We start from the raw sequence: 9,976 nt of genomic DNA on the forward strand, positions 1-9,976 counted from the left end.
TTACATACGAAAGTCTGGCTAGCAGTTGTCTACCGCCAAGTACTTTCACAAAGGATTTTATGGGCCCCATTTAGAGGTCCAACATTTCCCCTTGTAACTCCACCCACCAAAGTTACTAAGCCGGGGGCCATAGATAACTCCGGGGTGGAGTAACCAGGGATTGCCAGTAGGACCTTCAGGCGTCCCTTAAGGAATGAGAAATTACTTTGGTAATCAGTGTTTCTGGTCACAATTTCCTGGTAAATACTCATTGATCTTGTGTGTTTAACCTGTCAGATCAAATCATCAGATGAAACGTCACAGAGGAACGGATCTATCATGGATTTCAGAATATCAACTCAGTCTAATTCTGGTTGAATCAGGTTTCATGGGAAATGTACCTCTCTGGAGAGAAGTTAGCTGTCACAATTTGCAAGTTAAGAGAATAATACGGACCTTTATAAGGAAATAATTTTATTTTTGTTAGTTTTACAATTCATTGTACATTGAAGGTTTTAATTGCAATTGTATGTAAATATTATTTGAGAAATATATACAATATCATTCAATTTAATTATTTACAGAAAGGGAAAACAGCAGGTGTGGAACATCAAGGAACCCTACTAAAATAACAGATCGATATTATTTTAAAAAGGAAACTCGGGTTACTGTTCCCAAAAAAATGGGACAGCATGCTTAAGCAAGTCAGACACCGAGTCATGTTATTTGCAGTTTCCTGTGATCTCTTCTGTTCCTGCTGTCTTGATATCACCTGAAATTACAATTTTCTGAACAGATAAATAAATGACAGTGATAAACACATGTAAGGGTGATACATTTCTGATGAAAAGGGTCATGTTCATCACCGGAAAAGGAAATGGATTAAAAGAAAAGGGTTGATTGTGTGATTATTATCAATTTTTGATTTTACAGCTTAGAATATTGACCTCATAATAGCTTACCAAAATTCTGAAAATAAATTCAATAATGTATAAACATCCATTCTGATGTAAATGGCAAATGCTACCAAGACAAATTTGACTTTTACATTTAACAATATGTATGCAGATTACTCAGTGCATAAGTAAAACAGTAATAACCTCAAGCTGTAGATGCCTATTAAAAATTAACAATATGTTACATTTGTTCATGAGGCAATGCACTTTATCTTTAAGATATGTACGGTACATAAACTTGACTTACTATTTTTAGCACTATTTTTTTCTCTAGGAATTCAATACTAAATTCAAGAGACCAATGAAAATGTGCTTATCATTCCGCTACATTCGACTGAGGTGTATCACTTCCCTATGTGTTTTACATTTGGACTTGCTTGCATTAAAATTTGTCATTTCTGTTCTTTGTGTGACTTGCAGTTTACTAAAATTAGCTGAATTGCTTCCTTCCTCTTTGAGGTTCCTTGTTCCACAGAACTGCACTCAGTACATTTGAGTCACGGTCACTAACTAAACATGTGTCATAGAAGACAAATATTTGGTCTATCTCTTTAAAGGTTTAACTGGTGATTAGCTGCGAATGTAAATTACGCTTTGTTCTTATTATACCTGGTCCCTTCCTCAGTAGCGTAGCAACTGTGCCAGGAGCCCTAATATGAGCAAGAAAAAAATGGATCCCCTAGCCCCTGGTTAGTTGATGAAAATAGTCAAACTTGGAGCGAAGAGTGAAACGCTCCCACCTGGGCCCTGGTTCCACTGCACCTGCTGCACAATTGATAGCTCAGCCCCTACTTTTGTTGCAAAACTAACAAACATGCTCATATTTATCAGGATAGTGTATGATTACGAAACAATCATTGTCAAAGTCAATAGGTTTTGCACACAGGCTTTAAAATAAGTTTATTTAGGAAAATTGCTTAATGCACAAACAGTGAAAGGTACAACATACATAATAAAATGTGCATTGTAAAACAAACTAAAATTTGTACAATGTTTATTAAAAATCGCCCGAAGGCAATGGTAGTGTCCAAGAATGGTGTAGTACAAAGTAAATGTTGCGCCAAGGACCTTGTCAAAGTAGAGTAGCAATTATAACCTGGACGCAAATACAAAGGACAAATATCTACAAAATACAAACAATTAAATGATATATTAAGTGCTATGTCCTAAAGAGATCACAGGTATCTCTTCAATTAGGAACGATTTCTCCCTTGAACAAGATGGCTTGATGATACCCACCGCTGACACGGGAACGAGAAAATGCTCGTCCGGCGGTAAACGCGAGTTGGGACAACACAAGTGTCTTTCTAATGAGACAGGGCTCACAATAGAATTGAGTTCCTGCGTGACGAGGTGGATAGCTGGTACGAGGGGCCGTGGCTACTACCTGTCACTGTGTGTACGTAACAAGGGTCCAGAAAGGTGGATTAAGACCTCATGCCCTGAAGAAATTGCCACTACGTTATACAGGCAATGAAACATGTCGGCCCATCATTAAATAGGCTGCAAGCATGCAGTTTGTTTTTATTTTGAATAGGCACACGAGTTGAGAATAAAGTGGTTATTTGGTGACTGTGTGGCTTATCTCAATTTTAACCTCACGGGGTCTATTTTTGTTGTTAAAGGACACACATTTATTTGTCACTGTTTTCTGGACACCAATGTTCATATATTGTTTTGAGCAAGATAGCGACTGATGATGAAAAACGTGGGCACAACTGGTGTTAATTAACCAGTAAGCTCCTGTGGTGTTGTGCACGTGAGGTGCTATCAATTTTTTTCACAAAAGTTTTTCACAAATCTTTTGTACAAATTTTGTTCACAAGTTTGTGTTCTATATATACCTGTTGAAGTAGAGGGTATTTGTGTACTACACAGTGACTGTTAATTTGAAGGTCGGTTTTTGTAATAAATGAAAAGACAGGGCCAGTATGAGTATGGCAATACCTAAGAAATATGAAGGGTTGTTGGTGGGGTATATAATGAATTCCCACTCCCACTCAGGAAGTTGAAAGAATTTAGTGCCCTCTTTGATCAGGTTTGATTGTTATTGTTAGAAGATTTAGGGCCCAATTTATAATTTGGTAGTCGGGCCATCGTCCTCCTGGGTGATGGAGTGATTTACTCTATTACTCTGGCGTAGGTCCGGACTGTGAAATTATGAAATGTCCATCAGCCCGACAGGCATTTCAAGCATTCCCTTGAACTACCATCAAGGCAGTTCCAGTAGATGCATTTGAATTTTGCTGTACAACTCTGTCAAATATGATTGAGCCGTACCGCAAACTTTCCAAAGTTTTTTTATTTTCAAAAACAATACCCCTAAGTGTTTTTTTGTTTTGAAAATATAAGAAAACATGTCTTCCTGCCATGAATCCACACTTCTACTGACCTTTACTGCCAGTTTTTTTCTGTCAGTGAGGCATAGAAAAGAAACAGCTATATTATCCGCCCATCCACATTGTGAGGGTGGACATATTGCCAATTCTCTGACAGCCCTTACTCCATCGGACTATCAGAGAAGTTTGGCCAAGGCAGAGACGGAGTAGTCTCCACCATGTCCAACCTATGGTCCAACTCCAAATTTGCAGGCGGACCATTATGTTGGAGCCAAGAATGCTCCATCGCCTTTGCAATGGAGTATGCTAACCACCAATATATATTAATCGGGCACAACATTTCTTATCATTCAATGTGGAAATTACTCATATAATTCAATAATGTCCACATCCCCATGACTATCTAAAGAAATCTGTAGTTATTTTTTGCACTTAAATGGAAAATGCACACAAAGCTGGCAGGAATACGATGCTGGAATCGGTGTTTCTGTGTGGATTCCCAGTGCTTAATTTGAGTTGGTGGTTGCCGGTGGGGTCCACGCACACTCATTTTTGGAAACTGGCACTTATTTTTCCTCATCAGATGTTGACGGTGAGCAAAAGAGGGGTAAATACAGAATTGGGAAAGAAGGGAGAAGAGAAAGATAGAAAAACCAGAACAAAGGGAGAATCAGGGACCAGAAAAATTGAGATAAAGGGGGAGCAATGTCTGGTAATGAATTAAAGAGGATCAAGGTAAATTGAAAATAACGCAACGGAGCAGAGCTTTGGGCACCGACATCCATTCTTTTACAAATTAAACATTGTTTGATTCCTGCATGTTAATTCCTGCCTCCCACTGATCTTTCACATAGAGGTTTCCGCTGCTTGACCGGACCCATTGCAATTTAATGGGGCAATGGTAATCAGGGCCTATAAGTATTTGTATGAATGAAGTCAACAAAGAGAGGGACACATGCAGCCACACAAAACTCAAACACACACAAACACATGTACTCATCAGTAGAGCTGCCTAGTGACCGTATGTCATCTGTGATATCCTCAGCCACTGTGGAGAATTTGGCCAAAAGCATTTTGCTTGCTAAGATTTTATGGTCTTACTTGTAATGGTAAAAAAAACATCATTCTATATACCAGAAGACAAAGTTATGTTGGCACAACTAGTTGCAATTACATTACAGAAATTCCATATACCATTGTCGTGTAGTTCCTACTAATCCATAGGATCATTACAACATAAACTAAGGGCCTGGGGTCTAGACTGATTACGGACACCCCCACAGGATATGTTGGCCTATAGACCAGCTAGCTCACATCACAGTGCCACCGCAAGCCCCCCTAACCTTCTCAGGGAGCAAATGGTTCCTGGCAACCACTGAACATGACAACCCTGACCCCTCAGGGATCATGGGAACAGTACAGAACCTTTCGCTCAGTCACTCGTGCTCATTTATTCTCAGAGAAGTATACAGAGAATACACAAGTGGACGCTTTCAATCAGTTTATTGAACCAATGTTATTCTTGTAGAAAATACGTGTGCTGCAATGATTAATAGACAGAAGGAGATAAAAGTGATTAAAAGCACCAAACGCGTAAATAGTAGATATAGTTCTACCATGGTGCTAAAATAGTCTATATATGCAGGCATATGAAACAAGGCAGTAATAGAGCGAACTCCTACTATGCGAACCCTACAATAAGTGTACCTAGAAGTGGGTATAGGTGTGAAGCCAAGAGTTCCCCAAAGGGATGATCCAACCCCATTACGTGATGGGAGAGAATGAAGGACACCGTCTTGGTCACAAACTGGACACCCCTCAGGAGATGTCAGACCGCTGCATGGTGAAGTCTCAGCATGCAGGGACCCTTCGTGTCAGCTGTAGTGCCTCCTTTACCAATCTATCGGGATGCTCATCTTTTTATAACAGAAAGCTACCTTGCAATGTGCATATGGATTAGTGATGTTATGTATATGTAGATAGCCTGTCACCCCATGGATGACGATACAGACAGTATTTGTACATAGTGAGAAAAGAGACCTTGTACATGATGTTCAGGGTATTGTGATAATGTTGTGCACAGCTAGATGTGTAAACAAGGTTAGTTTCTGAGAAACAAATCCAACGTTGTCGTGCACGCAATATGTGCAAAAGGTTACTGCTGAAAAATACTACAATATAAAAAATTAGCTGCTTTGCTACATGGGCCTAACCCGAGAACATAACACCATATTATGAAATCCTTGTTAGTCCCAAAAAAGAAATGCGATAAATGAATGCTGTGAGCAACATTTACTAACCCAAACATAAAGAAATGGCTCAGTTATGTATATGCAGATTAATTCAATTCCTTTACTGATACTTTATGCAAAAGGGAGCTCAAAAAGATGAGGCTGAATGATTGACAGCGCTTCCTTCACTTACAGTCCATTTAATGCTTGTCAACTGGATGATAGCGGATTACCTAAGAAGACAGAACCTGGAAAATTTGGATTTTGTTTTTGATCCTTATTACGAACACAAGAAACATAACAGGATCTTTGTGAACTAGCAACAAACCCAAATGGTAGACAAAATATCAGAGGAATACTTTATTTATCAGGATATCAGGAAAGGTGTGGTTACCCTAGATTGTGTGGTGTGAGATAACAGCTATTCTGTCATAGCACTGCCAAAACAGCAATACCAGCCACACAAGCAAAATAAAAAAAGACAGAATAAGCATCCATTTTCTGAAAAGTATTGACTCTACTGAACAGAGAAGGAAAGCAAAATAGATTAATATTTAATCGAGTCCCCAGCCCAGAGACAGTAAGAGCTTTTTTGCTTTGTAATTCTTTTTCGCCTATGCACCACCAGTGCGCTTACAGGGAGAACATATGGCAGACTGACCAAAAGACTGCTTCCAACACTTGATCTGCCTTCTAAAGTCCAACCACTAAATAAGGACAATCCTCCCTCTCCAGTGCGGCAGGTAAGTCTCCCGATGATCCTCCCATTGCTGCTAAGATTTCAGTTTGCTTGTGGGTGACATTACTCTGTTTTCAGGGTACTTATGTGGGACACTACAATACATTATGTGTGACCCTCACTCTCCCTTTCGTTTTCCTCTCCACCCAATTCATGTCTCAATCCACTCAAAACATTTTTTTTACAGTAGTCTTTTACCCATTTCTCCTGGTTTCTTTCCTTCCTTTCTCCAACTTTGGTTGGTGGTCTTTGGCGGTTAGGCGGACAGTGGCAGTGTCCCTCGACCCGCTTTGCGGTATGGCATACCAAGGCATTTTAAATACATAATCTTGGGCTCAGATCTTTTAAATTGTTTATTTCTGTTTTTACTTGCTTGTGGTTCCTACCTGATTGCGGAGGCCTGGCCTGGATTGCTGGTCTTTCCCACCTCGGTCAGACGCGGTAACTAGTACTGTTGCGCGGAGGGCGGAGAAGGTAGAGCCAGGCACTTCCGCTCGGCACAGTCAGTGGTCTAGCTGCCGGGAGAGTATTCCTTTAAAGGGCGCAGGGCTGGTGGCCACGTTGCGGTTAGGCGGACAGTGGCAGTGTTCCTCGACCCGCTTTGCGGTACGGCATACCAAGGCATTTTAAATACATAATCTTGGGCTCAGATCTTTTAAATTGTTTATTTCTGTTTTAACTTTTTTGGGGAGCACTAGGGGTGCTTGTGGTTCCTACCTGATTGCGGAGGCCTGGGCTCGATTGCTGGTCCTTCCCGCCTCTGTCCGACGTGGTAACTAGTACCGTTGCGCGGAGGGCGGAGAAGGTAGAGCCAGGCATTTCCGCTCGGCACGGTTTAGTTTAGTTTAGTTTAGTTTATAGTTTATAAAGCGCATGAATCACCCCCGCAGGGGTCTCTCAGCGCTGGACACCGAGTGCAAAAGGAGGTAAAGTATGGTCATTCTGAGAAGAGAGTGGTCTTAAGAGCCTTTCTAAAACCGAGATAGTCGGAACATTGTCTGAGAGGGAGAGGCAATTGATTCCATACCGCAGGAGCTTGGTAGGAAAAAGATCTTCCTCCCAAACGTATTCTCTTAATCCTCGGAACAAGAAGCAACGCTTTGGATCCAGACCTCAAATCACGGTTTGGAATGTACCTATGGAGCCTATCAGTCAGGTAGAGCGGACCGGGACCCCACAGTGCTTTGTGGGTCAAGCAGCAAAGTTTGAACTTCACACGCTTCCTCACTGGCAGCCAGTGTAATTGCTGGAGTAGCGGAATAGAAGCAGATCTGCTAGGAGCTTTCATAACCAGTCGTGCAGCGGTGTTTTGTACCACTTGCAGACGGTTAAGAGCAGAATCATTGGCAGCAACCAGTAATGCATTACAATAATCCAGCCTGTTCAATACCAAGGCCTGGACCAGAGTCCTACGAAAAGGGTCTGGAAGAAATGGCAAGGCTTTCTTCAGAAGGCGCAAGGTGAAGAAACATATGCTGACGGTGTGAGAAACATGCTCCTTCATAGACAAGGCCTGATCCAGACGGATGCCCAGATTTTTTGCTGTCTGTTTAGGTAATGGAACAGGCCCCAGCTCAGTAGGCCACCAGGTGGGAGACCACGAAATGGTAGCGTCTCCAAAAAGAATAATTTCTGTTTTACTGGTGTTGAGCTGCAGAAAATTACTACTCATCCACTCAGAGATGGCAAGCATACCATGTGAGAAACGGATTTGAGCAGAAGATGAGGATGTGTCAAATGGAAAGATTAGTTGAGTGTCATCCGCATAAGAAATGGGGATGAACCCAAGAGATCTTAGAAGAGAGGCAAGGGAAGCCACATAAATATTGAACAGTATAGGGCTCAAGCATGAGCCCTGCGGGACACCCTTGGACAGACACTCGGTGGGTGAACGAAAAGGGCCAAAATTCAATGTCTGAGTACGGTCAGTGAGGAAGCTGGCTACCCAGCTAAACGCCGTACCTCCAAGTCCTGCCCCTTTTAATCTTTCGAGCAGGGTCCGATGGTCCACCGTATCAAAAGCGGCTGAGAGATCTAATAGGACCAAGATAGCAGACTGTCCCCGATCTAACGTCCGTCTGATACAGTCGGTCACTGCCACCAAGGCCGTCTCAGTGCTATAATTAGCACGGAAGCCAGATTGTGACGGATCCAGGTAGCCGGTGGATTCAATGTGGTTAGAGATATGTTTCTTAACATATTTCTCTAGGACCTTGCTCAAATGAGGGAGGAGGGAGATGGGTCGAAGGTTTGTAAGATCCTCCATGGGAAGCTTATTATTTTTTCGTAGAGGGATAACCTGAGCAGCTTTCCAAGAGAGGGGAACTGAGCCCGTACTTAGGGAAACGTTAAGCAGCGTGGAAACAGAATCCGCAAGTACGTGTGCCAGAGATACTCCTAATTTTGCCGGCATAACATCAGCAGGAGAGCCGGAGGTAACATTATGTAGTAATGTAATAGTCTCCTCTCGATGGATAGGGGGAAAGGACATCAATGGTGCTGGATTAGCGATGGAATGTTTAACATTGTCATCCGACCTTGAGGGGTGGGGGATATTCGTCAGCAGTCTAGCTGCCGGCAGAGTATTCCTTTAAAAGCCACATGCCTCAGCGGCCGCACGCAGTGGGAGCGCCACCAGCGCGCCGAAGGTAAGCCCGTCTGTGCCCGTCCGTGGCCGACCGGGGCCCGAGGCCAGAACCCCTGGTGGTTTTGGATTTAGGTTTTACTATAGCTCCCAACAGCTACACGCGCTCTGTTCCACTACGGGTGAGCAGTATAGACATAGCATAATGGCAGAGAGCAAGAGCTGGAAATGTAGACATTGCTCATTTATGGCGAATGCTCGGGTGGAGGATGAGGAGGTAGGCCCATCACTTAGTTTTTCTTTAATTAACTGTAGGTCACTGAGGAAACATAGAGTGGAGATCTGCGACCATCTGGCAGATGGTCAGGCAGACGTGTTGTTCCTCACAGAGACTTGGTTGGATTAGGACTCGGCGATCATTTATAAACACGCTATCCAGTGCTCTCTCGAGCCGGTTGACATAGTAGATAGTGAGGCAGGTCTTTTTACGATTAGGACAGCCACCAATTACATCATTAAGGGGCTTCTGGTCTATAGACCTCCCGGACCTTCTACACGGTTCTCACCTAGTCTGATTGAGTGCCTCATACAACCAGCACTACGATATGAGAAGTTATTAGTGCTGGGTGATTTAAATCTGCATTTTGATGACGCACTCAACTCTGGGGCTCAAGAGATCCGTCAGGAATTTGCAGCTTTATAGCATGGCAGATAGTATAGAAAATCTTTATGTTCTGCTGCATTACATGTGTTGGTACAGTGATTCACATGTCATATTGGACATAGTACTTTATAGCTCACACTCCCATGATGAGACAAGCTTGATGTGCACCAAATACATTGTTTGTGAGGAACATCACAACTGTGAGTGACCACTTCACAGATAACCCTCCTAGGCTTGGACACAGTCCCAGGGTATCATTGTTATCCACACATAATCACTGCTTTCTTGGACTGTGTGTGAGAAAGTGCATTGTGTGAAGGTATTTTGAGTGAATCCACAGTATTTGAGTCTTGTACAACGCAGACACTTCATTGCTGATGTTTTTAATGATATTCATCTGAGACATCATCCTGTATTTGGCATGTGAGTTGCTGTTGTGTCTTTATGTCATAGACATACATGTATGCTTGTCAAATATAGATGT

Source organism: Triturus cristatus, chromosome 10 (assembly GCF_964204655.1).
Source record: "Triturus cristatus chromosome 10, aTriCri1.1, whole genome shotgun sequence".
Classification (NCBI taxonomy): domain Eukaryota; kingdom Metazoa; phylum Chordata; class Amphibia; order Caudata; family Salamandridae; genus Triturus; species Triturus cristatus.